The 22,407-nt window shown below is 44.5% G+C and overlaps 1 protein-coding gene across 21 annotated transcripts in view; it reads left to right on the top strand.

Moving 5' to 3' along the window:
• Positions 1-22,407, top strand: part of LOC134810473 (putative hydro-lyase KRH_21160) — a 158,096-nt gene that overhangs the window by 50,479 nt on the left and 85,210 nt on the right. For 13 of the 21 annotated variants that reach the window (XR_010158642.1, XR_010158643.1, XR_010158641.1 and 10 more), the window contains 2 exons: positions 7,739-7,890; positions 10,111-21,740. The gene's annotated coding sequence lies outside the window, so the exon portion shown is untranslated. Of the gene's footprint in view, positions 1-7,738; positions 7,901-10,110; positions 21,741-22,407 lie in introns of all 21 variants that reach the window. The other 8 variants (XM_063814958.1, XM_063814957.1, XM_063814956.1 and 5 more) reach the window with 7 other exon arrangements.

Raw genomic sequence — 22,407 nt, 5'->3', positions numbered from 1 at the left:
GGAAGACAGTGTGGTGATTCCTCAAGGATCTAGAACCAGAAATACTATTTGACCCAGCAATCCCATATGACATTATAAAATAATGACCTGGCAAATTAGATGGAACTGTTGAAAAGGGTTGTTTTTAAAATTTCAGATCATATTGCTAATCAGGCTTTTGTTTGCTCTGGTGAGTGTTGTTTTAAGCAACACAATCCAATGCTAATTTACTGTTGTATAATAATTTATTCAGTAGGCCCTGCTATATCCCAAGCACCTGGCAAGTAGTAGGCACTTGTTATTCCTAAAATGAATGAGTGACTGAGCATACAAACCAACTATTGTATACATAAATGTTTTCTAAGTTACTCCAATTATTTTTTTTTTTTACCACAGTTAAACTCCTTCATAAGTTCTACTTGAAGTAGGAACTATTAAGATACTCTAAGATAATTACATTTGTGCTGATAGTTGTACTGCACCTACAGGTTACTTTTTTTTTTTTTCAAGCAAACTGCATAGTTAGAAGCAGAGGAAGTTATTTCCACTTTATTTTTTTATTTTGTATTTTTCTGAGACAGAGTCGCTTTGTCGCCCAGGCTGGAGTGCAGTGGTGTAATCTTGGCCCACTGCAACCTCCGCCCCCTGGGTTCAAGTGATTCTCCTGCCTCAGCTTCCCGAGTAGCTGGGATTTCAGGCACCTGCCACCACACCTGGCTAATTTTTGTATTTTTAGTAGAGAGGGGGTTTTGCCATATGGGTCAGGCTGGTCTTGAACTCCTGACCTCAGGTGATCTGGCTGCCTCGGCCCCCAAAGTGCTGGGATTGCAGGCGTTAGCCACCATGCCTGGCCTATTTCCACTTTATAAAAAGATTCTACACAAAGATATCCTCTAATTTCCTAAGTTAGCAGGACTTTTCTTATACAGAAAAAGATATATTTACATATATGTTTTTCAGTTTTCCTGATTGTTGATCCAAGAATTGGTTGTAGGCTATTTAATTCCAGGCATTTCCTATTATTACCCCCATAAAAATGCCAGATTAAAATGTATTAGCAAAGTATGTTAATGCTCCTGAGAACAGATTTGTTAAAGAAGGTCCAAGAAATGACAGTGTTGTCACCACTCAGAAATGGCCATTTCCATTGAAGGAAGTGCTCCTCAGCTCCCCTGAGAGTCTGACCTCAGTTGAATTAAATTTGACCTTGTAACTGATGTTTTTAAGAAAAATTGAACATAGATTGCTGACGACGGTGGATAGGTGGTGTCAGGGCAGTTTGAGCACACTGGGAATATAAGGCTCCTCATTATATGGCATGCCAAAAAAAGTTTGTCTTCCAGGCAAATATCCAAATTATATTGGAAGTTTGAAATGCCGGTATTGATAATAGTCTGCAAATATCCACTACCATCTTCATTTTTCTTTAATTCTCACCATATTTATCCTACCAACAAGATAATTTGTAGAGTATGACTAAACACAGCAGCTAAGAATGCTTTTACCAAAATAAAATTATAAGTTGTGTAACAGTTTAGTTTCAGATAAAAAAGCAGACGTTCTTTCTGCCAGTGCTAGAAGTCAGTGAACATTTGACAGAGTCAAAATGGTTCCCAAGAAAAGCAGAGAAAAGGGACAACCCCAAAAATAGAATCACTTCTCACAGACCACTGCTTGAGCAACTTGTGAGCTGTAGGAGGGGCGCTGGTTCCTAAGCCTGAAGTGGAGGACATGTTTTAATCCAGCCTGCGTGAGGTTGTAGTGTGGTGCTTCCTTACCTCGGGGCAGCGGTGGGCGAGCAGTCCACACATTGCTAAAGGACCTGAGGAAAGTGGCTGGAGCGTCCAGAAAATTGATGAAAACTACAAAGTCTGCTTGGTTCTGCTTTGGCTTGCTAGATTACATCCCTTTTTTGTAAAAGACAATAAACTTGAGAAGTCTCTTTAAAATTAGATAATCAAAGTTGAGATCACTGAGGGCTGTGTCCAGCACACACGCTAGCTGGGAAGCAGCAGAGCAGGAAGGCACAAGCACAGATTGTGGGATCCCCCTGCTCTCCAGGTCTGGCCCCTCCCTCCTCAGTGGTGTGGCCTTGGGGCCAGCTTCTTCATCTCTCCCTGCCTCAGTTTTCTCATCTCTAGAGCAGGGATAATAGTAAGACCTACTTCACAGGGGCATTACAGCATTAAAAGGGCATCAGGTACTTCAAATGGTGCCTTTATAATAATCACTCAGTAAATGCTTACAGTTCATTATAAATCTAAAGGAACCCAAAGGCGAAGATTGAGCAAAGTTGATTTGGTCTGCCCAGTGAAGAATACTTTCTGTATTTTGTAGTAAGGCTGACTTTAAAAATAGAGGTAGTGGATGTTGTTGTTTCTCTTTCTCTGCCCTTCCCCATGTATGTGAGGCCCTTCAGGAGCCCAGGCACACATGCAGTGCCAATTTGCTCCCAGATCCAAGGGTGTTCAGAAGTGGACTTCGAATTTCAAATAGCTGTGATTTTATTTAACTTTATTGAATTCTAGTTTTATTATATTACCACCAGAGAGTTTGGCCTTTAAGATCTCTAATTCTTTGAAATGATTAAGGTTTCCTTTGTGGCCTTCTTTATAATTGATTTTTGTAAATATTCTATTGATGTGTGAAAAAAATACAGATTCTCTATTTGAAGGATGTACTTGCTTTCTGTTTATCTAATTCTTCCACATCTTTACTTGTTTAGAATTGTCAGATTTGAGGAGATATGCCGTCATGCACTACATAACGATGTTTTGGTCAATGACCGACCGCGTGTAGTGTAGTGGCCACATAAGATTTTTTCCTTTTTTTACTGTACCTTTCCTATGTTCAGATATATTTAGATACACAGATACTTGCCATTATGTTACAGTTGCTGTTCAGTGCATTAATATGTTGTATAGGTCTGTAGCCTAGCTGTGTAGGTGTTGTGTAATACACTCTGTGATGTTCACACAATGAGGAAATTACCTAGCAATGCATTTCTCGGATCAGATTGTATCCCCCTTGTTAAGCTACCCATGACTGTATAAAAAACTTCCTATAATATTTGTGTTTTTAACAAATGTTCATTAAATTCCCAACAGACTTTGCTTTATGGCTAATTAGGCTGATGGATGATTACAGTTTCTTTGTTAATTGTCTTTTTCCCTGTTATCTTAGTTACCAGTTTAACCTGAAATGTAATCTTGTCAACTATGAACACGGCCCTTCTCACCTCTATGCTTATGTATGCCTTGTGATGTCCATTCTGTAGTCCTCTGTGGGTAACTAGTCTAAACTGACTGTGCTAAGCTAATCCCGTGCCTTCTGCTGATGATTTCAGTCTTTTAAAAGGAATTTTAAAACATGATATTAAAGAAATGTAGAAAACTTATTTCGATGATAGGAGGGGAGGTAGTTGGGAAGGCCTTATCTCCCAGGGAACACATATTCTCTGTTCTGGTATTTCTTCCCCTAGTGGAGCAGCAGTTCCAAACCCAAATGTTGTCTCAGGGGTCCTTTTCACTTTTTAAAATTACTGAGGACCCCAAAGAGATTTTGGTCATGTGAGTTATATCTATTAACGTTTGCCACATTAGAAATTAAAACAATTTTTAAAATATTTCTCCATTTATTTAAAAGTAAGGACTGGGCTGGGTGCAGTGGCTCACGCCTATAATCCCAGCACTTTGGGAGGCCGAGGTGGGCAGATCACCTGAGATCAGGAGTTTGAGACCAGCCCGGCCAACATGGTGAAACCTGTCTCTACTAAAAATACAGAACTTAGCCAGGCATACAGAAAATTAGCCGGGCATGGTGGCATGCACCTGTAATGCCAGCTGCTCAGGAAGCTGAGGCTGGAGAATCGCTTGAACCCAGGAAGCAGAGGTTGCAGTGAGCCGAGATCGGGCCATTGCACTCCAGCCTGGGGGACAAAAGGGAAACTCCATCTCACAAAACAAAACAAAACAAAACAAAACAAGAGTAAGGACTGTATGTCTCACACCTTGGCACACCCTCCTGGTGTCTGGTGTGATGGAGGGGATTATTCCTCATCTCTGCTCCTGAGTTCAGTCTTCCATAGTGTAGCATGTTGGACTGTATGTCTCACACCTTGGCACACCCTCCTGGTGTCTGGTGTGATGGAGGGGATTATTCCTCATCTCTCCTGAGTTCAGTCTTCTGTAATGTAGCATGCTGGGGTCTCTGGAGCACTTCACTGCACACTAACGAATGTGAGGATGGAAAAGGAAAATCATATCTTAGTGAAACTGTGGAAATAGTTTAGACTTCGGGCTCCCCTAACAGGCCCCTAGACGATGCTTTGGGAACCGTGGTGGTAGAACTCTCTCTCCCAGACTCACTCTGCCCTGACCCCTCTTATTGGTGAGAAACAGGCATGTGTAACTCTTCTTTTTCCTTTGAGGAATGAAAGATATTTGTACATTTTGGTCTGTTTCTTACATGTCTTCAGTGCTGTAGGGCAAGAAGCCTATCTGGGGAGGCTTTGGTTATTAAGCAATGCTTACGGCTGGCTGGCTTCATCTCAGTCTAGGATTTAGATTAGGAAATCCATTGTTGTGTGAATCTGAATCGCATCCGCCAGTCCAGCTATTATTAGTGATAATGCTGATAACCTCAGTTGGCCTGAATCCTTTGTCTCTAAATTGATTCTAAAGTGAAGCAGGGAAAAGGGGTGCTATTCAACACTAAAACAAGAAATTTAATAACAATATTCAGTTAATTTGAAAAGATAAAGGAACATGATTGAAATTTTAACAATGGTCTTCTCAGCTTTGCTTGGCCTAACCTAATCTTATCTCTGGCCAGTGCCCTCAACTGGTGTGTTTTAGTGTAAGATATTTTTATGTAAATATGTTAGAAATCACAGAATGTTTTCCCCCCAAAGATTATCATGTAATTGTCACATTTATAATGTTATTTGTGGCTCAGTATATGACTTAGTGATTTCTCATTCTGGAAATCAAGAAAGGCTGGAAGGAGAATTGGAAGGAAGGGATGAAAAACTCCATTTTCAGAGAAATAAGAGGCAGATGCAATTCACACACTCTAAAATGTGCATGAGGCTTACCAAAAGCAGCTAAGCCTGGGCAGCGATAGTAGAGGCGGAACTGAGCAGAAGGGCTCAGGCTAACAAAAGCACTCGTCAGGGCCAGGTCTAGAAGTCGAGCCCCACATACCCTGTGCACTGAGAGGCTGAGTCGCAGATGTTCAACTCCAGCTTGCAGAGTGCAGAAGTTCCAGGGAGGACCACTGACAGCAAAGGGCTTCCTGGATCCAGTTTTACTCAGAGACATGGGCTGTGGGGTCTCCCAGGGATTCACATGCAGGTAGCGGCTGGGGGAGAGAGTGCTGGAACTGGGAAGGCTGGAAGCTGCCCTTCCCCCACCCTGAGGGCATCTGCAAAACCGGTGCCCTAGGAAGTCCCACCTCACTCTGAAATGCCTGTTAGAGAAGGTGACCATCACTGCATGGATATTCTCTAAGGAAATTGTGGGAAATGTGTCTGTGAAGCAGGATGGAATCATGACCAGACAGTTCATCATAAATGAAAAAAACAGGAAACTCATGAAGCAGTTCTGTGGCAGAAGATCCCAGTGCAGGAATGCCACAAAACAGAAAAGAGATTTTAATGAGGTTGAGTATCCCTTATCCCAAATGCTTAGAACTGGAAGTGTTTTAGATTTTGGATTTTTTCAGATTTTGGAATATTTACGTATACATAATGAGATAACTTGGGATACAAGCTTAAACACGAAATTCATGTATGTTTCACATACACCTTATACATATAACCTGAAGGTAATTTTATACAGTATTTTTAATAATTTTGTTCAACCCATCACATGAGGTCAAGTATGGAATTTTCCACTTGTGGCATCATGTCCATGCTCAAAAAGTTCCGGAGTTTGGAGGATTCTGGATTTTGGAATTAGGGATGCTCAACCTGTACAACCTAGTGAGACAGCAGGAGACAAAGTCAAGTTGGCAGAAGAAAGGATGGCAGCAGCCAGGAGAACCACCACAGAGGTGAAGGTGCGATTGGAAGGGCCCAGGAGAAGACAGATGTTTTGGGAAACACAAAAAAGGTGATGGAAAAATACGAATGAGAGAATTAATAAGAATGAAACCGTAATCATGAGTTTAAAAGGAACTAGAAAGAAAATTACAGCTGAAGAGAACAGGGAGAGGGGTTCCAGCATATTTATCATTGGAATCTTCAAACAGGAAAACAAAACAAAAGGACAGAACAAATATTTAAAGATAATGTTCAGGAAAATTCTGCTCAGGTAAAAATAGATGGAAGTGTACATTGTGAGAGGGCAAATTTTATGCTGGGGAAGGTTGACTGAGAACAGGTTATGAGTGTGCCATATCCTACAGGAATTATTAAACTCTGAAGATGAAGCAAGAACCTCCCAATGGGTAAACAAACATGTCATCTCTTACTGAGGGAAAAGATCAGAGTGGCTTCAAATTTCTCCAAATTCTTCAGATAGTGGAGTAATCCTTACTTATGGGATCCTCCAGGAAGAAAGGATGGCCCATGAATTTTATGTCCAGTCAAACCATCTTTTGTATCCAGTCTGCAAACAAACACTATTGATCATGTGAGAACTCAGGGAATACTCACTGTTCTCATGAGCAGTTTCGGCTGGAGAAACAGTGTCCATCAGACTGGATGTCAGTGAATCTCTACAGCGTCAGCTGTGTGGCTGAGGGTGATGGAGCAGAGTGTGAGTGGAGGGCAGAGGAGAAAAGGTCGGTGGTTAGAGGTTTGTTGACTGTCTCACCTATAATCACAGGGAGGCGCTAAGATGTTATTCACTAAAATCAAGTTGTAGAGGAGAGGGATGGAAGGAAGAAGGAGCAAGATGAATGACAGTTTTATCACAATGTGGAACAGGAAACTAACAGGCTAAGATGTGTTGTATGAGGATTCCGAAGGAGAGGGAATTACATAGAGTTAAAATTCCAAAAGTAACCCCTAGTACAAAATAGTGCAAGCATTTCTAAATTTCAGAAGAACTACAGAGAGAACACAAACTTTTTCAAAAAGCTACAAAAACATGTCATAAAAGTAAGACCAAACGTTGTATCTATACATGTAAACACATAACTTTATACACATAACCTGAAGGCTGGTAAAAGTAAAAGATTTCAGATTGAATCAAAAAGTGAAACCCAACTCCAAGTTGTACGTAAGAAGCCCACCTAAAACAGAGATTTACAAAAGTTGAAAATAAAAGAATGAAAAGATATACTAGGCAAAAGTAAAAAATAAAGTGGGACAAAAAGCATTAAAGGAAAGCAGCAGCCCACTTTTTCCTGCCATGATGCACATCAGAGTAAGGGCAACTGGAAAAGCAGGGCATCCCTGTAGGGGCAGGTGGAGCAGTGGCGAGGGCCTCGGTCATCATTCCCACAGGAGACCTCTACTTCGTGGGTTCTGTCACAGGGATTTGTTACTGTGGCTTCCCAGAATACAAATTCTACAATTTTGTATTTTAGTGCAATTTATTTGCTATTTAATAATGAGTTTTCAAATACAAAATGCTATTTAATAATGAGTTTTGGTGTTGTGTTTCCTTCTTAATTTCTACATGGAAGGGCTGTTTGATTTATTGATTGTCTGTTCAGCAAACAACTGCGAGTATGGGCTTAGGTTGTGAAAATATTTGTTAGTGCCCAACCATTCATTCTAGCCTCTTTCTGGTGTGCCCTTTTGATACAGAGGCTGGAAAGCTAACAGCTCCATTTCAGACTCTTGCAGCCTGGGCTCTGGGAGGAGATATGCTTCCACTAACTAAATGAATGCCTGCAAGACTAGAAGACAGAGCTGCAGGCTGCGGCTGCCTCAGCTCCCTTGTATGAAGGTCTCTTCAGGTTTGCATGGGTAGTGACTGTTTCCTATACTTGGACTCTGACTGATACAGTGACTTAATTTAGGATGGCATGTTAGAAATCTTCATGCATGTGTGTTATATCACTGTGGTTTGTAATTCCATATTAAATTCTATTCCATTTGAGTCCATTCCTTTCCATTCCATTCGAGTCCATTCCATTCCCTTCCATTCCATTCCATTCCATTCCATTCCATTCCATTCCATTCCATTCGAGTCCATTCCATTCCATTCAAGTCCATTCCATTCCATTCGAGCCAATTTCATTCCATTATATTCGAGTCCATTCTATTCCATTTGAGTCCATTCCATTCCATTCCATTCTAGATCATTCCATCCCAACCCATTCCAATCGAGTCCATTCCATGTCATTCCATTCGAATCCAATCCATGTCATTCCATTCCATTCCATTCCGTTCCATTCCATTCCACTCCATTCGAGTCCATTCTTTCCATTTCATTCGAGTCCATTCCATTACATTTAATTCCATTTGGGTGCATTCCATTCCATTCCATTCGAGTTCATTCCATTCCATTCGAGTCCATTCCATTCCATTTGAGTACATTGCATTCCATTCCATTCCATTGCGTTCGGGTCCATTCAATTCAACTGCATTCCATAGGTGTCCATTCCATTGCATTCCATTCCATTCCATTCCATCCCATCCCATCCCATCCCATCCCATCCCTTCCATTCCCATTCCCATTCCATTATATTCCATTCCATTCGAGTCCATTCCATTCCATTCCATTCCATTCTATTCGAATACCTTTCATTCCATTCCATTCCATTCCACTCGGGTTCATTCCATTCTGTTATAATTCTATTCCATTCGAGTCCATTCAATGCCATTCCATTCCATATGAGTCCATTCAACTCCATTCCATTCGAGTCCATTCCATTCCAATGCATTTGAGTCCATTCCATTCCATGCTATTCCATTTGAGTCCATTCCATTCCATTGCATTCAAGTCCATTCCAAACTCATTACATTCCAGTACATTCTATTCCATTCCATTCTTTTCCATTCCATTCCATTTGAGCCCAGTCCATTCCATTCGAGTCCATTCCATTCCATTCGGGTCCATTCCATTCAATTCCATTTGAGTCAGTTCCATTCCATTCCATTTGAGTCCATTCCATTGCATTCCATTCCATTCGAGTCCATTCCATTCCATTCCATTCGAGACCATTCCATTGTATTCCATCCCAATCCTTTCGAGTCCATTCCATTCCATTCCATTCCATCTGAGTCAATTCCATTCCATTCCATTCGAGTCCATTCCATTGCATTCCATTCCATTCGAGTCTCTTCCATTCTATTCCATTCAAGTCCATTCCATTAAATTCCATTGTATTCCATTCCGTTCCATTCATGTCCATTCCATTCCATTCGAGTCCATTCCATTCCATTCTATTCCGTTCAAATCCATTCCATTCCATTCCAAGGATAGACGGCAGTGAGGAGTTGGGTATCTAGGTGGAATTTCTGTTGGTTTGGATTCCAGCTCTGCTGCTTACCAGCTTTGTGACCTCAGGCAAACAACTTAACCTCTCCAAGCCTCAATTTCCCCATCTATATAATGGTGATATTTATAAGTTTCACCTTATAGGGCCACGGTGGGGATCCCATGAAATAGTGTATGTGAAGTGCTTAGCACAGTGCCTGGCACATACTCAATGCTCTATGCATGTCAGCTAGTACTTAATGATGCTAATAAACATGTTATGTCCCTAAGCACGGGTGGGATCTTGCCTGACGTTCTTCTCTCTGCATCCTGGTCAGTCTTCACATGGTGGGCATCCTTTATTTCTGGTCACACATGGGTGGTACACAGAGCATGCTGTTTCTTTCCTCCCAGAAAGTTCCTGCTGCAGCTCTCCTGCTAGTTTAGCTTAGCCTTCTGGTTTGAGGGATGAGTCCCATGTACCATCACTTCCCAGGACCAACAGGACCTTTCAGGAAAGCTATTCCTGCTTACACAGAGAATTGCCCTTGCCTAACACTGAAGCCTGGCAGAGTAACATGAAATAACCACAGCAATTCTAAAATTAGAATTAGCATGCCTAGAATAACAGGTATAACCTTCTCTTGTACTTTATCACTTGCTTCATTTCTGCTCAGCCTAATTTTCACTTGTGTAGATTTATTTTTTGTTCACCCATCCAGAAAATGTTGACTGAGGAATTACTCTGTGTTAGGTGCTGTTGTAGGAGCAAGGGATACAATGATGATCAAGGCAGATGCAGCCGTTACCTTCAGGTCGTGGAGTCCGGATACAGACTGGAGGCAGGCAGCTGTAAGATGTGTGACAAATGCTGCGCTGGATCAGCCCATGGTATTAGGAGAGCAGGTAAGGAAGGGTGGGGACGGGAGCGGACAACCTGGAGGAAGAGGCACCTAAGCAGAGTCCAGAAGGCTGAGGAGGAGTCAGCAGGTGAAAGAGAGGGGAATCATGGCATACCATCTCAACTGTAGGGCACGGCTAGCTGGCTGACTTAGCTGCTGTAACACCGGATTTTTGCAAGACTCCCTGAGTATTTCTCGTGGATTTGCGAACAAATCTGAGCAAGAAAACCACGTAATTTCTTTTATGCCCTGCCCAAGAAAGCCACCTGGAGGGGCAAGGGGACCTTAGCAGAAAGAAGCTGGAGGTGGTGGGAGAGCAGGGTGATATTACTCTCCATATGGTAGGGGGTGGACACCTCCCTGTCATATGGCTCGTAATATCCAGCGGGGGAGAGGGGGTTGACTTTCCCCTACGTTGTTGGTAATATCACCCCCCTCTCTCCCGCTAAATATTAAGTACAATATCACAGGTGGGGTGTACACCCCCGGCGATGTTTGAAGTAATATCAACTTCTCCCCCTCTGGATGTTAGAAACAATATCACAGGGGGGTGTACACCCCCCTGCGATCCTGGGAGTAACATCATCCTCTTTCCCCCGGATATTAGGAACAATATCATGGGGAGGGGGGTGCACACCCCCTGCGATATTGAAAGTCATATCATCTTCTTTCTCCCCGGATATTAGGAACAATATCACAGAAGGTGTTTACAACTTTTGCAATGTTGGGAGTAATATCATCCTCTCTCACCCTAGATATTCAGAACAACATGACATGGGAATTGTACCCTTTTGTTTATTGAGAGTAATATCATCCTCTCCCTTTCTGTATATTAGAAACAATATCACAGAGGGCTGTGTACACCCCCAGGAATGTTTTGAGTAATATTATCCTCTCTCTGCCTGGATATTTGGAACAATATGACAGGAGTTGTGTACACCCACTGTGATATTTGGTTTAATATCAACTTCTATCCCCTGGATATTGGGAGTAATATCTATCTTTAGCCCCTGGATACTAGGGACAATATCACAGGAGGGGTGTATACACACGGCGCTATTGGGAGTAATATCATTTTCTCCACCCCTTGACATTAGGTACAATATAACAGTGGGGACGTGTACCCCCTGGGATATTGGGAGTAATATTAATCTCTTCCCCTGTGGATGTTAGGAACAATATCACAGAAGGGGTGTATACCCCCAGCGATATTGGGAGTAATATCATCCTCTCCCAAAATGGAGATTAGGAACAATATCACAGGAAAGGTGTACACCTCTTCTGATATTTGTGGTAATATCATCTCCTCCCCTCATTGATATTAGGAACGATATCACAAGGTGTGTACAGCCCCTGCGATATTGGGAGTAATATTATTCTCTCTTCCCCTGGATATTAGAAATAATATCACAGGCGGAGTGTACAGCCAACCCCCTGTGATATTGGGGGTAATGTCATCCTCTTTTAACCTGGATATTAGGAACAATATCACAGGGGGCTTGGACACTTCTTTCGATACTGGGAGTAATATCATCCTCTCCACAAGTAAATAGTAGGAAAAATATCAAAGAAGGTGTGTACACCGCTTGTGATATTGGGAGTAATATCATCCTACCTCACCTGGATATTAGAAAAAATAACGGGGGGCGTTTACACCACCTGCGATATTGGGAGTAATATAATTTTCTACCCCAGTGGATATTTAGAACAATATCACAGGGGCAGTGTACACCCTCTGAGATATTGCGAGTAATATCGTTCTCACCCCGCCGCCCCCACCCCAGATATTAGGAACAATATAACAGGCAGATTATACACCTGCCGCAACATTGAAAGTAATATCATCCTTTTCCCCCTGGATATTAGGAACAATATCTTATGGGGGGTTTACAGCCCATTCCATTTTGGGAGTAATATCAACTTCTTCATTGCTGGAAATAAGAAACAATGTAGCAGTTCTGGTGTACACACCCTGTGATATGGGCAGTAATATCATAGACTCTCCCCCGGCATACTAGGAACAATATCAAAAAGGGGTGTATACCCACAGCGATTTTGGGATTAATATCATACTCTCCCCCCTGGATATTAGGAACCATATCAAAGAAGGAGTGTCTACCCCTTGCGATAGTGACAGTAATATCATCCTCTCCCTCCCTGGATATTAAGAACAATACCACAGAATTGGTGTACACCCACTACGATCATGGGAGTAACGTCATCCTCTAACCCCTGGATATGAAAAACAATATCACAGAGGAGGTGTACACCCCTCGCGATATGGCCAGTAATATCATCGTCTCCTCCACTGCGTATTAGGAACAATATCAAAGGGGTGTGTACACCTCCTGCGCTATTGGGAGTAATGTCATTCTCTTTTCCCCTGAATATGAGGAATAATATCACTGATGGGGTGTACAACTCCTACGATATAGGCAGTAATATCATCCTCTCCCAACCTGGATATTAGGAACAAAATAACAGGACGTGTACACCCCCTGCGATACTGGGAATAATATCATCCTCTCTCCCACTTAATATTAGAAACCGTATCCCAGGAAGAGTGTAAACCCTCTGAGATATTGAGAGTAATATCATCCACTCCCTACCTAAATATTAAAAACAATGTCACGGGAGGGGTGTACACCCCTACAATATTGGGAGTAATATCATCCTCTCCCTCCCTAGTTATTAGAAACAATATAAAAGGGGTCACGTACACCCCCTGTGATATTGGGAGTAATATTCTAATCCCCCCTGGATATTAGGAAGAATATTATACAGGAGATGTACACCCCTTGACATATTGTGAGTCATATCATTTCTCTTCCCTTGGACATTAGGGACAACATCACGGGGGGGGGGGGTGTCCCCTGTTATATTGAAATTATTATCATCCTCTCCCAAACTGAATATTAAAAACAACGTCACGGGGGTATTGTGACCCCAGCAATATGGACAGTACTATCATTGTCTCCCTCCCTAAATATTAAGAACAGTATCACAAGAGGGGTGTACACCCCCTGCGATATGGCCAGTAACATCATCGTCTCTACCTTTGGATACTAGGAACAACATCACAGAGGGTGTGTACACCCCCTGCGATATTGGGCATAATGTTAGCCTCTCTTCCCCTGGATATAAGGAACAATATCCCTGGTCGGGGGAGGTGGAGTACATTAAGAACAATATCTGAAGGAGGTGGGTGTACACCCCCTGAGATATTGGGTGTAGTATCCTCTCTTTCCTAGGATATTAAGAACAATATCACAGGAGGGGTGTACAGCCCCTGCGATATTGTGAATAATATCACCCTATCCCCCTCTCTATATAAGGAACAATATCCCGGGGTGGGTGTACATCCCCTGCGATATTGGGCGTAATGTCATCGTCTCCCAACGTGGATATTGGGAATAATGTCACAGGGGGGTGTACACCTTCTTCGATATTGGGAGTAGTATCGTCCTTTCCCCTCGGGATTGTAGGCAAAATATGGAAGGGGTTTTACAACTCATGCGATATGGACAGTAATATCATCCTCTCTCCACCTAGATATTAGGAACTATATCACAGGCGGCTGTACACTTGTTACGATATTGGGAGTAATATCCTCTCCCATCATGGATATTAAGAACAATATTCCAAAGGAGGTGTACACCCCCTGCGATACTGAGAGTAATATTATACTCTCTCCTTCGGGATATTAGGAACAATATCGCAGGAGGTGTGTACAACCCCTGTGATATTGGGAGTAATATCGTCTTCTCCCCCTGAATATAAGGAACAATGTCACAGGAGGATGTACACCCCCTGGGATATTGGGAGTAATATCATTTTCTCCCCCTCGAGATATTCGGAACAATATCACAGTGGGTGTGTACAGCCGCTGCGACATTGCCACTAGTATCATCCTCTCCCTCCCAGGATATAAGGAACAATGTCACAAGGGGTGTACACCCCCTGCGATATTGGGGGTAGTATCTTCCCCTCCCCCGCTGGCTATTAGGAACAGTGTCACAGAAGGGGTGTCCACTCCCTGCTATATTGGGAGTGAGATCATCCTCTCTGTCCCTGAATATTAGGAACAATATCCCTAGGGAGTGTACACCTCCTGCAATATTGAGACTAACATCATCCTCTCGCCCCCTGGATATTAGGATCAATATCACAGGGGTGGTGTACATCCCCTGCGAAACTGGAAGAAATATCATCCTCTCCACCTTTGGATGATAGGGACAATATCACGGGGGAAGTCTACGCCCCCTGCGATATTGGGAGTCATATCATCCTCTCCCACCCAGGATATTAGGAAAAAAGATGACCGAAGGGATGTATACCCACTGCGATATTTTTCATAATGTCATCCTCTACTCCCTGGCAATTAGGAATAACATCATAGAGGGGTGTACACTTTCTGTGATATTGGGAGTAACATCCTCTACCCCTCGGATATCGGGAACAATTATATTAAGTATTAATATTCATAAATATAATAATTAATAGAAATCATCGATATAAATAATTACTATAAAGATAGTAAAAGTTAATACGGATTAAAAATATTAATGGTTACTATTAGTAATTAATAGCAACCTCACTATTAATAATAACATAATGATATCGGTAATTAATGTTAATTAAATCAATACGTGATGTTGGTAATAAAACAATAATTAATATTAAGATTAATAACTAATATTGAAAAGTGACAATACTAATAATTAATTTTAATCATGCATAAACATATTTAAAGTAATCATTAATGATTAATAACGTTATACTATTAATATTACCATTGATAATTATTAAGACTGATGTTTAACAATTAATAATATTAAGATTGATGCTTAATAATTAATCGTATTATTTCTCCTAATACTGCAGGGGGTGTACACCTACCCGAGATATTGTTCCTAATATCCAGGGATGGAGAGCATGATATTAGTTTTAATATCTCAGTAGGTGTACACTCACCCTGTGACACTGATCCTAATATCCAGGGAGTAGAGTATGACATGACTCCCAACACAGCAATGAATGTACAGCCACCCGGTGATATTGCTCCTAATATTCACGGAAGAAGAGTATGATATTACTCCCAATATCGCAGGGAGTGTACACCTCTTCTGTGACATTGTTCCTGGTATCCCGCGGGGGAGAGGATGATAATAATTAAAGTATTGCAGGCTGTGTTCACTCACCCTGTGATATTGTTATAAATATCCTGAAAGGGAGAGGACGATATTACTTCCTATAACAGATAGATATTACTCCCCATAACAGAGCAGGAGGTGTACACCCACCGTGTGATACTGTTCCTAATATTCAGAGGCAGAGAGGTCGATATTACTCTCAATATCGCAGGAAGTGTACACCCCCGTGTGAGATGGTCCTTAATAATATTCCAAGGCAGAGGGGGTGATATTACTACATTTATCGCAGAAAGTGTACACCCCCCCAGGGATGTTGTTCCCATGATCCTGGAGAGAAGAGGATGATATTAGTTTAAATATGACAGAAGGTGTACACGCCCCCACTGATATTGTTTCTAATTTCAGTGTGGGAGAGGAGGATATGACACCCAATATCGCAGGGAGTAGAAACACACCTGTGATACGGTTCTTAATATTCAGGGTGGAAGAGGATGATATTACTCCCAATACAGACAGGTGTACAACCTCTGCACACCGAGGGTGTACACCCATCTGTCAAACAGCACATAATTTCCAGAGGGGGAGATATTACCCCCAATATAGTAAACAGGCTGTGAGTCCACCGTGGATCGTAATAACTCAGGGGGGAGAGGAGGTGGCTCTTACTCCCCATATCGCGGGGTGTGCCTCACCCCACTGCGAGGTGGATCATAATAGCGAGGGGGGGGAGAAGGGGTGGCTGTTACTCCCCATATCGCGGAGGGTGCCTCACGCCCCTGACATGTGGATCGTAATAAATAGCCGGGGGGGGGGGGAAAGGGGGTGGCTCTTACTCCCCATATCTCAGGGGGTGACTCACACCCCTGCAATGTGGATCATAATAAATAGCTGGGGGGGAAAGGGGGTGGCCCTTACTCCCCATACCGCGGGGGGTGCCTCACCCCCTGCGATGTGACCTGTGTCCGTTGTGAGCATTCTCTTTTTTCCTGCTATTAGGAACAACTTCACAGAGTGTGTGTACACAGCCTGCTATATGAAAACTAATATCCTCTGCACCTCCGCATATACGGACCATATCACACACTGGGTGTACACTTTTTGCGGGATTTGGGGTCATGTCATCCTGTGTTTCCCTAAATAGTCGGGGAAATATCACAGGCCTATTCGGAGGCACATCCTACTTTTGCTACTGGAAATTAGGAGTAATGTCACAGATGGGGTGTAAAGCCGCTGTCATATTTGAAGTAATATCATGCTCTCCCCCACTAGTTGTGACGCACAGTATCACAGGGGGTATATACCTTCTGCGGTATTGGGAGTAATATCATCATCTCTTCCTTTATATGATAGGAACAACATCAGAGACGGGGTGTATACCCCGTGTGTTTTTGAAAGCAATGTCATTCACTCTTCTAGATTTTACGATTCATATCACAGGCGGGGTGTGCACCTTCTTATATTGGGAGTCATCGGATCGTTTTTCAAGCTGTATATTTAGAACAATATCCCATGGGGCTGTACATGTCTTCGATACTGGTCGTAATATCATCTTGTCCTTTCCTGGATACAAGAAAAAATATCACAGACGAGGTGTACACCCCTTGTAATATTGGGAGTAATATCACCTCTCCCCATGTGGTTATTAAGGACAAAATCACAGGGTGGTGTACAGTTCCTACTTTATTGAGAGTAATATCATCCACTCACCCCCTGGATATCAGGAGCCATATCACAGAAGAGTTGTACACCCCCTTCGATATTGTCAGCAATATCACCGTCTTCCCACCTAGATATTAGGAACAATACCCCGGGGGGCTTGGGGGTGTACACCCACTGCGAGATCCAGAGTAATATCAGCCTTTTCCCGCTGGATATTAGGAAGTATATCACAGGTGTGTGTGCACCTTCTGCGATATTGGGAGTAATATCAGCCTCTACCCCGCTGCATATTAGGAACAATATACGGGGGGCGTGGGGGTTACGCTCCCTGCGATATTGAGAGTAATGTTATTCTCTTCTCCCTGTACATTAGGAACTATATCACGGGGTCTGTACACCTTCTGCCATGTTGGGATTAATGTAATCCTCTCCCCCCATTGAATATCAAAAACAATATCACAGAAGGGCGTACACCCTCTGCGATATGGCCAGTAATATCATCGTCTCTACCTTTGGATACTAGGAACAACATCACAGAGGGTGTGTACACCCCCTGCGATATTGGGCGTAATGTTAGCCTCTCTTCCCCTGGATATGAGGAACAATATCCCTGGTCGGGGGAGGTGGAGTACATTAAGAACAATATCTGAAGGAGGTGGGTGTACACCCCCTGAGATATTGGGTGTAGTATCATCCTCTCTTTCCTAGGATATTAAGAACAATATCACAGGAGGGGTGTACAGCCCCTGCGATATTGGGAGTAATATCATCCCCTCCCCCTCTCTATATAAGGAACAATATCCCGGGGTGGGTGTACATCCCCTGCGATATTGGGTGTAATGTCATCATCTCCCAACGTGGATATTGGGAATAATGTCCCAGGGGGGTGTACACCTTCTTCGATATTGGGAGTAGTATCATTCTCTCCCCTCGGGATTGTAGGCAAAATATGGAAGGGGTTTTACAGCTCATGAGATATGGGCAGTAATATTGTCCTCTCTCCACCTAGATATTAGAAACTATATCACAGGCGGCTGTACACTTGTTACGATATTGGGAGTAATATCATCCTCTCCCATCATGGATATTAAGAACAATATTACCAAAGAGGTGTACACCCCCTGCGATATTGACAGTAATATTTGGCTCTCCCCTTCGGGTTATTAGGAACAATGTCGCAGGAGGTGTGCACAACCCCTGCGATATTGGGAGTCATACCATCTTCTCCCCCTGAATATAAGAAACAATATCACAGTGGGTGCGTACAGCCACTGCGATATTGCCACCAGTATCATCCTCTCCCTCCCAGGATATAAGGAACAATGTCACAAGGGGGCGCACACCCCCTGCGATATTGGGGGTAATATCTTCCTCTGCCCCGCTGGCTATTAGGAACAATGTCACAGAAGGGGTGTCCACTCCCTGCTATATTGGGAGTGAGATCTTCCTCTCCGTCCCTGAATATTAGGAACAATATCCCTAGGGAGTGTACACCTCCTGCAATAGTGAGACTAAGATCATCTTCTCACCTCCTGGATATTAGGATCAATATCATAGGGGTGGTGTACACCCCCTGCGAAATTGGAAGAAATATCATCCTCTCCACCTTTGGACGTTAGGGACAGTATCACGGGGGAGGTCTACGCCCCCTGCGATATTGGGAGTCATATCATCCGCTCCCACCCAGGACACTAGGAACAAGATGACTGAACGGAGGTACACCCGCAGCGATATTTTCAATAATGTCATCCTCTACGCCCTGGCAATTAGGAGAAACATCATAGAGGGGTGTACACTTTCAGCGACATCGGGAGTAATATCCTCTCCCCCACAGATATCGGGAACAGTTATATTAATTATTAATATTAATAAATATATTAATAATAGTAATCATCGATATTAATAATTGCAATAGAGATAGTAAAAGTTAATACGGATTAAAAATGTTAACAATTACTATTAATAACAATATCACTATTAATAATAAAATAATGATATTATTAATCAATGTTACATAAATCAGTCATAAGTGATGTTGGTAATAAAACAATAATTAATATTAAGATTAATAACTAATATTGAAAAATGACATTAATACAGATAATTTTAATCATGCAATCGTACATTTAAAATAATCATTAATGATTAATAATGTTATACTATTAATTAATATTACCATTGATAATTATTAAGACTGATGTTTAACAATTAATAATATTATTAAGATTGATGCTTAATAATTAATCGTATTATTTCTCCTAATACCGCAGGGGGTGTACACCTACCCGTGATATTGTTCCTAATATCCAGGGATGGAGAGCATGATATTAGTTTTAATATCTCAGTAGGTGTACACTCACCCTGTGACACTGATCCTAATATCCAGGGAGTAGAGTATGACATGACTCCCAACATAGCAATGAATGTACAGCCACCCGGTGATATTGCTCCTAATATTCACGGAAGAAGCGTAGGATATTACTTCCAAAATCGCAGGGAGTGTACACCTCTTCTGTGATATTGTTCCTGGTATCCCGAGGGGGAGAGGATGATGATAATTCCAGTATCGCAGGCTGTGATCACCCACCCTGTGATATTGTTATTAACATCCTGAAAGGGAGAGGATGATATTACTCCCCGTAATAGATAGATATTACTCCCCATAACAGAGCAGGAGGTGTACACCCACCCTGTGATATTGTTCCTAATATTCAGAGGCAGAGAGGTCGATATTACTCCCAATATGGCAGGAAGTGTACACCCCCGTGTGAGATGGTCCTTAATAATATTCCAAGGCGGAGGGGGAGATATTACTCCCAATATCGCAGAAAGTGTACACCCCCCCAGGGATACTGTTCTCATGATCCTGGAGGGAAGAGGATGATGTCACTTTAAATATCACAGAAGGTGTGCACGCCCCCACTGATATCGGTTCTAATTTCCACGTGGGAGAGGAGGATGTGACGCCCAATCACACCTGCAGTAGAAACACAGCTATGATACTGTTCTTAATATTCAGGGAGGAGGACGATGATATTACTCCCAAAACAGACGGCTGTACACCCTCTGCACACCGAGGGTGTACCCCCATCTGTGAAATAGTTTATAATTTCCAGAGGGGGAGATGATATCACTCCGAATACCGTAAACAGGCTGTGAGTCCACCGCGGATCCTAAAAACCAGGGAGGGAAGAGGGGCTGGCACTTACTCCCCGCATCGCGGGGGGTGTCTCACCCCCTTGCGATGGGGGTCCTAAGAGCCAGTGGGGGATGAGGGGCTGGCTCTCAGTCACTGCCTCGCGGGTGGTCCTTCCCCCCGCTGCGATGGGGGTCCTAAGAGCAAGGGGGGGAAGTGGGGCTGGCTCTCTGTCCCCGCCTCACCGGGGGTACCTCGCACCCTTGCGATGGGGGTCCTAAGAGCCAGGGGGGGAAGAGGGGCTGGATCTTACACCCCGCATCAAGGGGGGTCCCGGCGATGGGAGTCCTAAGAGCCACGGGGGAAGAGGGGCTGCCTCTCAGTCCCCGCCTCGCGGGGGGTGCCTGCTCCCCCTGCGATGGGGGTCCTAAGAGGCAGGGGGGGAAAGGAGCTGGCTGTCAGTCCCTATCTCGCGGGGGTGCCTCCCCCCTCCGGGATGGGGGTCCTAAGAGCCAGTGGGGGATGAGGGCCTGGCTCTCAATACCAGCCTCGCGGGGGTGCCTCCCCTCCAGGCGTTGGGGATCCTAAGAGCCAGGGGGTAAGAGGGGCAGGCTCTCATTCCCCGCCTCGTGGGGGGTGGCTACCTCCCCTGCGATGGGGGTCCTTAGAGCCAGGAGGGGAAGAGGGGCTGGTTCTCAGTCCCCGCCTCGCGGGGGATGCCTCCCCGTGCTGCAATGGAGGTCCTAAAAGCCAGGGGGGGAAGAGGGGCTGGCTCTCAGTCCCTGCCTCGCGGGTGGTCCTTCCCCCCGCTGCGATGGGGGTCCTAAGAGCAAGGGGGGGAAATGGGGCTGGCTCTCTGTCCCCGCCTCGCCGGGGGTGCCTCGCACCCTTGCGATGGGGGTCCTAAGAGCCAGAGGGGGAAGCGGGGCTGGCTCTCAGTCACCACAGCATGGGGGGCCTTTCTGTTCTGGTTTTGCCCAAGAGTAAGCTTATTTGCATCTGGTTCTAGCAGGGCAGTTGCTGCGAAGGCCCTCAAACAGGGGGGCTATCCTTTAGAAACCATGTCTAGCTGCTTAGAGAGGTAGGCCACCGGCCTCAGCCAGGGCCCCACAGTTTGGGTTAAAAGTCCAGCTGCCATCTTTTCTCTGACGCATACAATGGAAAAGGCTTTGTGAGATCGGGTAGCCCGTCGGCTGGGGCTTTCAGAAGTTTTTCCTTTAAGTCATGAAAGACTTGCTGTTGTTGGAATCCCCATTCCAAAAGTTCCCAGTCCCCGCCCCCTTTGTGACGTCATACAAAGGCGTGGCTAATACTGCAAAGTTGGGCTCCGCAGTCTACAAAACCCCACAGCTCCTAGGAATTCTCTCACCAGCCTTCTGCCCTTAGGCTCCGGAAGATTGCAAATGACCTGCTTTCTTTCGGATCCCAGGCTGCTTTCGGACACCTGTCGAATAGTAAATCCCAAGTAAGCTACCTGCGGTCGTCGGCAGATCTGAGTTTTCTTCTTGGCCACCTAATACCCACAGCCCTCCAGGTCGGTCCTAAGGATCTTAGAATCCTCGATGGGGGTCATAAGCCATGGGGGGAAGAGGGACTGGCTCTCAGTCCCCGCCTCGCGGGGTGTGCCTCCCCCGTGTGATGGGGATCCTCAGAGTTGGGCGGGGAAGAAGGGCTGGCTCTCAGTCACCGCCTCGTGGGGGGTGCCTCCCCTCCCTGCGATGGGGGTCCTAAGAGCCAGGGGAGAAAGAGCGGCTGGCTCTCAGTCCCCGCCTCGCGGGGGGTGCCTCCCCTCCTGCGATGGGGGTCCTAAGAGAAATGGAGGGAAGAGGGGCTGGCTCTCAGTCCCCGCCACAAGGGGGTGCCTCCCCCCCTTCGATGGGGATCCCAAGAGCCAGGGGGGGAAGAGCGGCTGGCTCTAAGTCCGCGCCTCACCAGGGGTGCATCCCCCCACTGCGATGGGGGTCCTAAGAGCCAGGGGAGGAAGAAGGGCTGACTCTCAGTCCCCGCCTCACGGGGGGTGCCTTGCTACCCTGCGATGGGGGTCCTAAGAGCCAGGCAGGGAAGAGGGGTTGGCTCCCAGTCCCCGCCGCGCGGGGGGTGCCTCCCCCCAACAGCGATGGGGGTCCTAAGAGCCATGGGGGGAAGAGGGGCTGGCTTTCAGTCCTCGCCGCGCGGGGGGTGCCTCCCCCCCTCGCGATACG

The sequence above is a fragment of the Pan troglodytes genome, chromosome 6 (genome assembly GCF_028858775.2).
Source record: "Pan troglodytes isolate AG18354 chromosome 6, NHGRI_mPanTro3-v2.0_pri, whole genome shotgun sequence".
NCBI lineage: Eukaryota > Metazoa > Chordata > Mammalia > Primates > Hominidae > Pan > Pan troglodytes.
Note: the sequence above shows the minus strand (reverse complement) of the source record. Positions and strands in the feature narration are given on the sequence as shown.